The sequence below is a fragment of the Lithobates pipiens genome, unplaced genomic scaffold, assembly GCF_037356315.1.
Source record: "Lithobates pipiens isolate NorthernLeopardFrog02 unplaced genomic scaffold, aLitPip1_a1.2 Scaffold_25, whole genome shotgun sequence".
Taxonomy (NCBI): Eukaryota; Metazoa; Chordata; class Amphibia; order Anura; family Ranidae; genus Lithobates; species Lithobates pipiens.
In genome coordinates, this window is record NW_027507787.1 from 238,231,006 (window position 1) to 238,240,299 (window position 9,294).

General features: G+C 50.0%; 1 non-coding gene across 1 annotated transcript; it reads right to left on the reverse strand.

The window, feature by feature from the left end:
• Positions 1-2,784: 2,784 nt before the first annotated feature.
• On the reverse strand, positions 2,785-2,856 carry TRNAR-UCU (transfer RNA arginine (anticodon UCU)). Its single transcript has one exon. It is a non-coding gene; the product is annotated as a tRNA-Arg (tRNA).
• Positions 2,857-9,294: the final 6,438 nt, after the last annotated feature.

Consider the following 9,294-nt stretch of genomic DNA (forward strand, 5'->3'; position numbering starts at 1 on the left):
GAGGCGCTCTACTGGGGATACCCGATGTAAGGAGGCACTCTACTGGGGATACCCAATGTAAGGAGGCACTCTACTGGGGATACCCGATGTAAGGAGGCACTCTACTGGGGATACCCGATGTAAGGAGGCACTCTACTGGGGATACCCGATGTTAGGAGGCACTCTACTGGGGATACCCGATGTAAGGAGGCACTCTACTGGGGATACCCGATGTAAGGAGGCACTCTACTGGGGATACCTGATGTAAGGAGGAGCTCTACTGGGGATACCCGATGTAAGGAGGCACTCTACTGGGGATACCTGATGTAAGGGGGGACTCTGATGGGGACACCTGATGTAAGGGGGGCTCTGATGGGGGTATAGATTCTGTTTAATCACCCTAATCTAATGACAGCCTACTACATGTGGTTTCCCAGGTCAGGAGTGTTTCCCAGGTCAGGACACTGTGTGATAGACTGTCAGTGATTCACACACAGCGTTGACTAGAGTTGGGCAAAAGTTCGGCCCGCACATCGCCTGTTCGGTGGACGCCCGAATTTGCAAAGCGCAGTAAAGTGCATTCTGAGCCCTGATTGAGCAAAGCTTTGCCCAATCAGGACACAGTGAATAGATTGTTGTTAAGTAGCGGAGCTGGGAAGCCGGCCGCTGCATCCTTAACAACGGACCATCAGTTGTCAATGGGCTTCCCCGCTGACAGCTGAATGGAAAAAAAAAATACATTGCTAGCAATAGAAAAAAAAGGTTGAGTCCCACCCCCCCCCCCCCCTCCTCAACAATACCAGGCCACATGCCTGCAACATGGAGGGGGGAGGTGTTTTGGGGTGGGGGGATGCTCTGCCGCCTCACACTGGTCCGGGGCGGCCGCGGAGCGGATTGCAAACTGCGTGTGCGTGTTTGGGTCTGGTTCACGTGCAAATTCAGACCCGAACCGGTGAACAGACACGCACCGGACCCCGGGCACAAACCCGCGGCCGCACATGCGTGAACCCGGCCTCAATCTTTAGAGCCTTTCTCCAGCCAAGCTGTGAAGGAGAGCCTAGGAAATACCTGAAAAGGAGGCGAGTGCTCCACCTACTGGCTGAAAAGGGGAACACAAAACAATCACATCCACCTGCAGGAAATCTGTTATTCAAAAGTGTTTAATAAAATCTCTACAAACATCCGACACATTCGCTTCATTCATTTTGGTTTACATTTTATTCCACCGTTCAGATTTACTCCCCGAAAAAGAAAACCTAAAAGCAGTTGTGACTTTGTATGAGGCGATGACTATGACAGTTCATAGACCTCCATCCCTGCTACACCGAGAAAGGAGAGAGATTGTGCGACTTTATATGAAGCGCACCACTAAATGAACCCCTTCAATACCGGGGGGGCACTGCCACCCCCTTCCTGCCCAGGGCAAGTCTCAGCTTTCAGCACTGTCCCACTTTGAATGACAATTACTCGGTCATACGACACTGTACCCAATCTACATTTTTATCATTTTCGTCCCACAAATAGAGATTTCTTTTTGTGGGATTTGATCACCTCGGGGGGGGGGGGGGGGGTTATTTTTTTACTAAACAAACTAAAAAAAAAAAAAACATTTTTTCTTTGTTTCTGTTATAAAATGTAGTTTTCTCCTTCACTGATGGGCACTGATGAGGCGGCACTGATGGGCACTGATGAGGCAGCACCTATGGGCACTGATGAGTTGGCACTGATAAGGTGGCACTGATATGTAGAATTGATGGGCACTGATAGGCGACACTGATATGTAGAATTGATGGGCACTGATAGGTGGCACTGATATGCAGTACTGATGGGCACTGACAGGGGGTACTGATGGGCACTGACAGGGAGCACTGATGGGCATTGACTGGTGGCATTGATGGGCACTGATAGACACTAATAGATGGCACTGATGGGCAGCATTGATTGGGCAGGTACTGACAGGTGTTAATGCTGGGCACTGATTGGCATTATGATGGACACTGGCACTATAGTGGGCACTGATTTGCACTGTGGTGGGCACTGATTGGCACTTTATTGGGCACTGACCAGAGGTTATAATGAGGCGCTGACAGACAGCTACTGGGCACCGATTGGCAACTGTAACTCAAAACATGCCACCTGTAGAATTTTTTAGACGTCGCCTGTGGAGATTTTTAAGGGTAAACGTTTCTCGCCATTCCACAAGCGGGGCGCAATTTTGAAGTGTGACATGTTGGGTATCAATTTATTTGGCGTAACATCATCTTTCACAATATAAAAAAAAAATTGGGCTAACTTCACTGGTCTCTTATTTTTTAGTTCAAAAATGCATATTATAAACGACCGCCATTTTATTCTCTAGGGTGTTTGAATTTTTTTTTTTATAATGTTTGGGGATTCTAAGTAATTTTGTAGCAAAAAAAAAAAGTTTTTTTGTAAACACCAAAGAGGCTGATTCTTATCCATGTATAAATGTTAGCGGTACAATTTGGGCCCACACACCCAAGGTCCATTATTATGTGTATCATGTTGGAATAATTGAGGACTATCAATTGTTTTGATGATATCTGTCGAGACCTTTTTTATTATATTACATTATATATACCTTCTCTACCAATTTATATGTATATAGGCTCTTTGTAATTAAACAATTATTGTTCTCATTGGTTTGTTTCATTTAGTAGTGTGCTTCATATAAAGTCCCACAATCTCTTTCCTTTTTCATAGATACTCAACACTTAATTTGTACAGCACTTTCCCCCCTGGGGACTCAATACACCGAGAAGGTGAGGCAGACATCTTGGAGAGGGCGTTGGCCGGGAATCGAACCCGGGTCATCTGCTTAGAAAGCAGCTATGCTCACCACTGCACCACCAACGCAAAAAAGTTGCATGTCTTTCATAGTGGGGGAGGAAACCCACGCAAGCACAGGGAGAACATGCAAACTCCATGCAGATAGTGTCCTGGTCAGGATTTGAACCAAGGACCCCATTGCTGCAAGACTCACCCCTAAGCCTCTGTGCTGCCCATAGACACTATACTAACACTGCATTACAATCACACAATATAATAACACTGCACTACAATCACACACTATAATAACACTGCACTACAATCACACACTATAATAACACTGCACTACTAATAATATAATAACTAAATAACTGCGCCCGCACAGCTTAACACACAACGCCAGCAATGCCAAGACACCTGAACCCCCACGCCTGCACACCATGTTGGCCCGGCCTATTAAATCACCGGAGATTGGTACCTGGAATAATTCCCGTGGGTGAAGACGGGTCTGATTATTACGACTTTCAACATTGGGATCAACAGCCAGTGTTGCCCGTTGTTGAGTAAAGCAGGAATCCAATTGTGCATTGATGTCATCAGTCACCGGTGACATAAGGAAACTCGGTAATGAGAGGATATCACTGTCATGGTTATGCAGTGATCTTCCTGTGTTTGCTTACCTCCCCTCCAGGGGCGGACTGACCATTCGGGCAGTCGGGCGCCGACCGAGGGCCCGGTGTCCAGCAGGGGGCCCCACGGTGTTTGCAACCGCCCGTAGAGTTAACATTTTTTTGGAGCTGCCCATTAAAATGCATTATGGGCATCGGTGCCCGTAAAAAAGATGGCCGTGAGCAGACCATGGAACGGCGCATGCGCTGTTCCAAAGCCGGCCGGGCTCGGGAAAGTTCGTACGCGCTCGGCCGGGCGGCGCATGCGCAGTAACGTAATGGCGCCTCCCGGCGCCATTTTTGAATAGACGATCGGGACACTGGCAGAGGAGCCGAGCAGGGGTGAGGACTGAGGAGGAAAGAGGAGAGTAGAACTGTGAGTAAACTCTGAGTGAGAGAGGAGGACATCGCTGCGAGCCCGGAGGCGGCGGAGGGTGAAGCTGTGGCATGCAGGGGAGGTACAGAGACTGATGTGTTCTGTCAGCTATCATATTACTTCACATGATCAGTGCTGTGTCCTCCTCCTGTGCCCATTTCTCCTCTCCACAGGTCAGGGAAGCACTGTGCTGCCCTGACCTGTGGAGAGGAGAAAGAGGCACAGGAGGAGGACACAGCACACTGATAATGTGGAGAAGTAATATGATGGTGGCCAGAGGAGGAGGCTAAGGTGAGGAGGACACTATCATGTTCACAACCTCTGTCCCCCTCCTGTAGTATATCCACAACCTCTGTCCCCCTCCTGCAGTATGTCCGCAGCCTCTGTCCCCCTCCTGCAGTATGTCCGCAGCCTCTGTCCCCCTCCTGCAGTATGTCCGCTGCCTCTGTCCCCCTCCTGCAGTATGTCCGCAGCCTCTGTCCCCCTCCTGCAGTATGTCCGCAGCCTCTGTCCCCCTCCTGCAGTATGTCCGCAGCCTCTGTCCCCCTCCTGCAGTATGTCCGCTGCCTCTGTCCCCCTCCTGCAGTATGTCCGCAGCCTCTGTCCCCCTCCTGCAGTATGTCCGCCCTCCTGCAGTATGTCCGCAGCCTCTGTCCCCCTCCTGCAGTATGTCCGCAGCCTCTGTCCCCCTCCTGCAGTATGTCCGCAGCCTCTTTCCCCCTCCTACAGTATGTCCGCAGCCTCTTTCCCCCTCCTACAGTATGTCCGCAGCCTCTGTCCCCCTCCTGCAGTATGTCCGCAAACCTCTGTCCCCCTCCTGCAGTATGTCCGCAGCCTCTGTCCCCCTCCTGCAGTATGTCCGCAAACCTCTGTCCCCCTCCTGCAGTATGTCCGCAAACCTCTGTCCCCCTCCTGCAGTATGTCCGCAAACCTCTGTCCCCCTCCTGCAGTATGTCCGCAAACCTCTGTCCCCCTCCTGCAGTATGTCCGCAAACCTCTGTCCCCCTCCTGCAGTATGTCCGCAAACCTCTGTCCCCCTCCTGCAGTATGTCCGCAAACCTCTGTCCCCCTCCTGCAGTATGTCCGCAAACCTCTGTCCCCCTCCTGCAGTATGTCCGCAAACCTCTGTCCCCCTCCTGCAGTATGTCCGCAACCTCTGTCCCCCTCCTGCAGTATGTCCGCAACCTCTGTCCCCCTCCTGCAGTATGTCCGCAACCTCTGTCCCCCTCCTGCAGTATGTCCGCAACCTCTGTCCCCCTGTCCACCTCTGTCCACCTCCTGCAGTATGTCCGTAGCCTCTGTCCACCTCCAGTATCATGTCTGAAGCCTTTGTCCACTTCCTGTATCATGTCCGCAGCATCTGACCATCTCTTGTCTTTTATCATGTCTGCAGCTCTCTGTCCCCATCCCAGGGACCCTCCTCTGTCCCCATGCCAGGGACCCCTTGTGTGTTAGCTTCCTGTTTCCTGCCATGTGCTCTTCTACTGGTTTCCGTTACGGACTTTGGCGTGTCTTGACTATCCCTGTTTGCCTGTGATCCGGACCTTTTGGCGTGTACCCGACTATTCTTGTCTGCTTGTGGCCCCGACCTTGGCTTTGTCCCTCACCATCCCTATCCTCCTGTTGCCTACTGTGGGTGTGAGCTGGGGGACCCTGGGGGTCGCGACCTGAAGCCAGTTGCAGCCAAGTCCATCCTCCCCACCAGAGGCGCTGGTGAACACCTGCTGGCTCTTAGACTCAGCGCCCTAGGGAATCTTACGCTCTAACCCCAGTAGGATCTGTCCCCCGTCTGCAGCAGTCAGCCGTAGGGTTCACAACCTTGCGGTGCACTCCTGATCCCTACGGTGTGCACCTGTCACCTCGCCTCAAGGTGACCTGACAATCACCATTCTGTGGGATGATGTTGCTGTGGATCCCAAGGAGGCGTGACACCGGGAATGGGAACGTCAGTCTTGTCCATAACTCTGTTCACAGTTTTTCTTACGACATGCGGCGCTGGGAACGGGAAAGGAAGTCTCCGTAGCGCTCGCTGCATTTTTGCTTGGTGAAAAGATAACATCACTGGGGGGGGTGATGACACTGTCCTGGGGTGATATTCCCGTGCCTGTCCACCATTTCTGCTTTCAGCTTCTCTCTAAGCTGGCTTAGCCTAGCACTGAGGGAAGCTTGAGGAGGTGTGACTATGCAAACAGGAACATCAGTGTCTTCCATACAGCTGTCCACATTTTCTCTTGGTGGAATGATGACATCACTCGGGGGGCTGATGACATTCTGTCGTGGGAAGATATTCCCGTGCCTGTCCACCATTTCTGCTTTCAGCTTCTCTATACGCTGGCTTAGCCTAGCACTGAGGGAAGCTTGAGGAGGTGTGACTATGCAAACGGGAACATCAGTCTCTTCCTTAGAGCTGTCCACATTTCCTCTTGTTGGAACGATGTCATCGCTCGTTGGGAATATGCCATCCTTAAACACTTTGGTTGGCCTTTGTTTCTTCACTGGCCGGCATAAATCCCGTATGTGAGCACGAATGTGATCCCTAGGAGGTGCGACTCGGAGAATAGGAACGTCGGTCTCCTCCATGGTGCTCTCCACATTTTCACTTGATGGTGGAATGATGTCATCAATTGCTGGTAGAATGACGTCCCTTGTTGATGGAATGGTGTCATCACTTGGTAGAAAGACGTCACTTGGTGGAATGGTGTCATCACCTGCTGGTAGAATGACATCACTTGGTGGAATGGTGTCATCACCTGCTGGTAGAATGACATCACTTGGTGGAAAGGTGTCATCACCTGCTGGTAGAATGACAGCACTTGGTGGAAAGGTGTCATCACTTGATGGTGGAATGACAGCACTTGATGGTGGAATGATGTCATCACTTGGTGGTAGAATGACGTCCCTTGTTGATGGAATGGTGTCATCACTTGGTAGAATGACATCACTTGGTGGAATGGTGTCATCACCTGCTGGTAGAATGACATCACTTGGTGGAATGGTGTCATCACCTGCTGGTAGAATGACATCACTTGGTGAAAAGGTGTCATCACCTGCTGGTAGAATGACATCACTTGGTGGAAAGGTGTCATCACTTGATGGTGGAATGACAGCACTTGATGGTGGAATGATGTCATCACTTGGTGGTAGAATGACGTCCCTTGTTGATGGAATGGTGTCATCACTTGGTGGAAAGGTGTCATCACTTGGTAGAAAGACGTCACTTGGTGGAATGGTGTCATCACCTGCTGGTAGAATGACATCACTTGGTGGAATGGTGTCATCACCTGCTGGTAGAATGACATCACTTGGTGGAAAGGTGTCATCACCTGCTGGTAGAATGACATCACTTGGTGGAATGGTGTCATCACCTGCTGGTAGAATGACATCACTTGGTGGAAAGGTGTCATCACCTGCTGGTAGAATGACATCACTTGGTGGAATGGTGTCATCACCTGCTGGTAGAATGACATCACTTGGTGGAAAGGTGTCATCACCTGCCGGTAGAATGACATCACTTGGTGGAAAGGTGTCATCACTTGATGGTGGAATGACAGCACTTGATGGTGGAATGATGTCATCAATTGCTGGTAGAATGACGTCCCTTGTTGATGGAATGGTGTCATCACTTGGTAGAAAGACGTCACTTGGTGGAATGGTGTCACCACCTGCTGGTAGAATGACATCACTTGGTGGAATGGTGTCATCACCTGCTGGTAGAATGACATCACTTGGTGGAAAGGTGTCATCACTTGATGGTGGAATGACAGCACTTGATGGTGGAATGATGTCATCACTTGCTGATGGAATGACATCACTTGGTGGTGAGGTGATGTTGCTACTTGTTGGTCGGAACAGTCGGTAGAATGGCTTGAAACATATTAGGAGCAGTACCACCAGCATGGCGATAAGCCCCAGAAAGCATTCTGACCGGTGTTCAGTAGCAATATTTATAAGCAGGGGTGGGATTATGTTCTCAAAGAATGCCCCCCCGCTGTTCCAGATATCAATCAGTAGATAAAGGAATCTACAAAGCTCCAGCATTATCAAATAGCGTTCTAATACACTGGCCAGGTAATTTTGGTGCAGGATGTACTTCAGAATGAGAACACAAACCAGGACTGCCAAGCTAAACCAGAACGGAGGGCGGTTCTGGAATAAAAACCAGCTCAAGGGTTCTAGCATTAGGTTCTCAAAGGACGTTCCCCTGCTGTTCCAGATATCCATCAGTGGATAAATGAATACAATCAGATCCAGAAACGTCAAATAGTGTCCTAATATGGTGACCAGGTAATTTTGGTGCAGGATGTACTTCAGAATCTGGAAAATGATCAGGACTGCCACGCTAAACCAGAGTGGAGGACGGATCAGGTATAAAAACCAGCTGATGGGTCCTGAAGGGTCATTTTCAATTCTTAATGTTTCCTCCACTGGCTGCTCCGTCCTCTTCATGTTCTCCTCAATGCTGGACCCTGTGGTGACATTTCTTGGCTCCTCCATGCGGGTCTGTGGGGGTTGGACATCTCTGGGCACAGCCCATGGATACAAGATTCTAAATGTCAGCGGAATCTCCGCTGGTTGTTGGGTTGTGGTCACAATCCCCTCCACTGGGGACCCTGTGATGACATTTCTGGGCTCCTCCATGCGGGTCTGTGGGGATTGGACATCTCTGGGCACAGCCCATGGATACAAGATTCTAAATATCAGCTGAATCTTCGCTGGTTGTTGGGTTGTGGTCACAATCCCCTCCACTGGGGACCCTGTGATGACATTTCTGGGCTCCTCCATGCGGGTCTGTGGGGATTGGACATCTCTGGGCACAGCCCATGGATACAAGATTCTAAATATCAGCTGAATCTTCGCTGGTTGTTGGGTTGTGGTCACAATCCCCTCCACTGGGGACCCTGTGATGACATTTCTGGGCTCCTCCATGCGGGTCTGTGGGGATTGGACATCTCTGGGCACAGCCCATGGATATAATATTCTAAATATAAGCGGAATCTCCGCTGGCTGCTGCTGTCTTTCTACAATCCCCTCCTCCTGATCCATGTGGACCTCTGGGGATTGCTTGATGGTATTTCTGTTTAGTCCCCAAGGGACCAACAGAACAAGAATCACAGCGAGGACTTCGGTCCTCATTTTTTATTTTTATAGAAAACGACAAGAAATGCCAATTCCTATAAAAAGAAGATTAGACAATGCCAATCAATAAACTGACTCTCACTTCCAATAACTGGAGATAATATCAGCAATACAAATCCCTCTGTCAGGAGCTCCTGCAAGAGAGATCTCTCTGCTGTGAAGACCAAATGTCAACTGCCAGATTCTCCCTCTGAACAGCTATTTATAGCCTGCAGGTCATGTGACCAGCACTGTGACATCACAGAGCCTGTGAACAACCTCCAGCCAATCATTGGTCTCCTTTGCAGCTGCTTCAATCTGATTGGCTGATCTGGGTCTACAGCAGATCTGGAAAGCATCCAATTA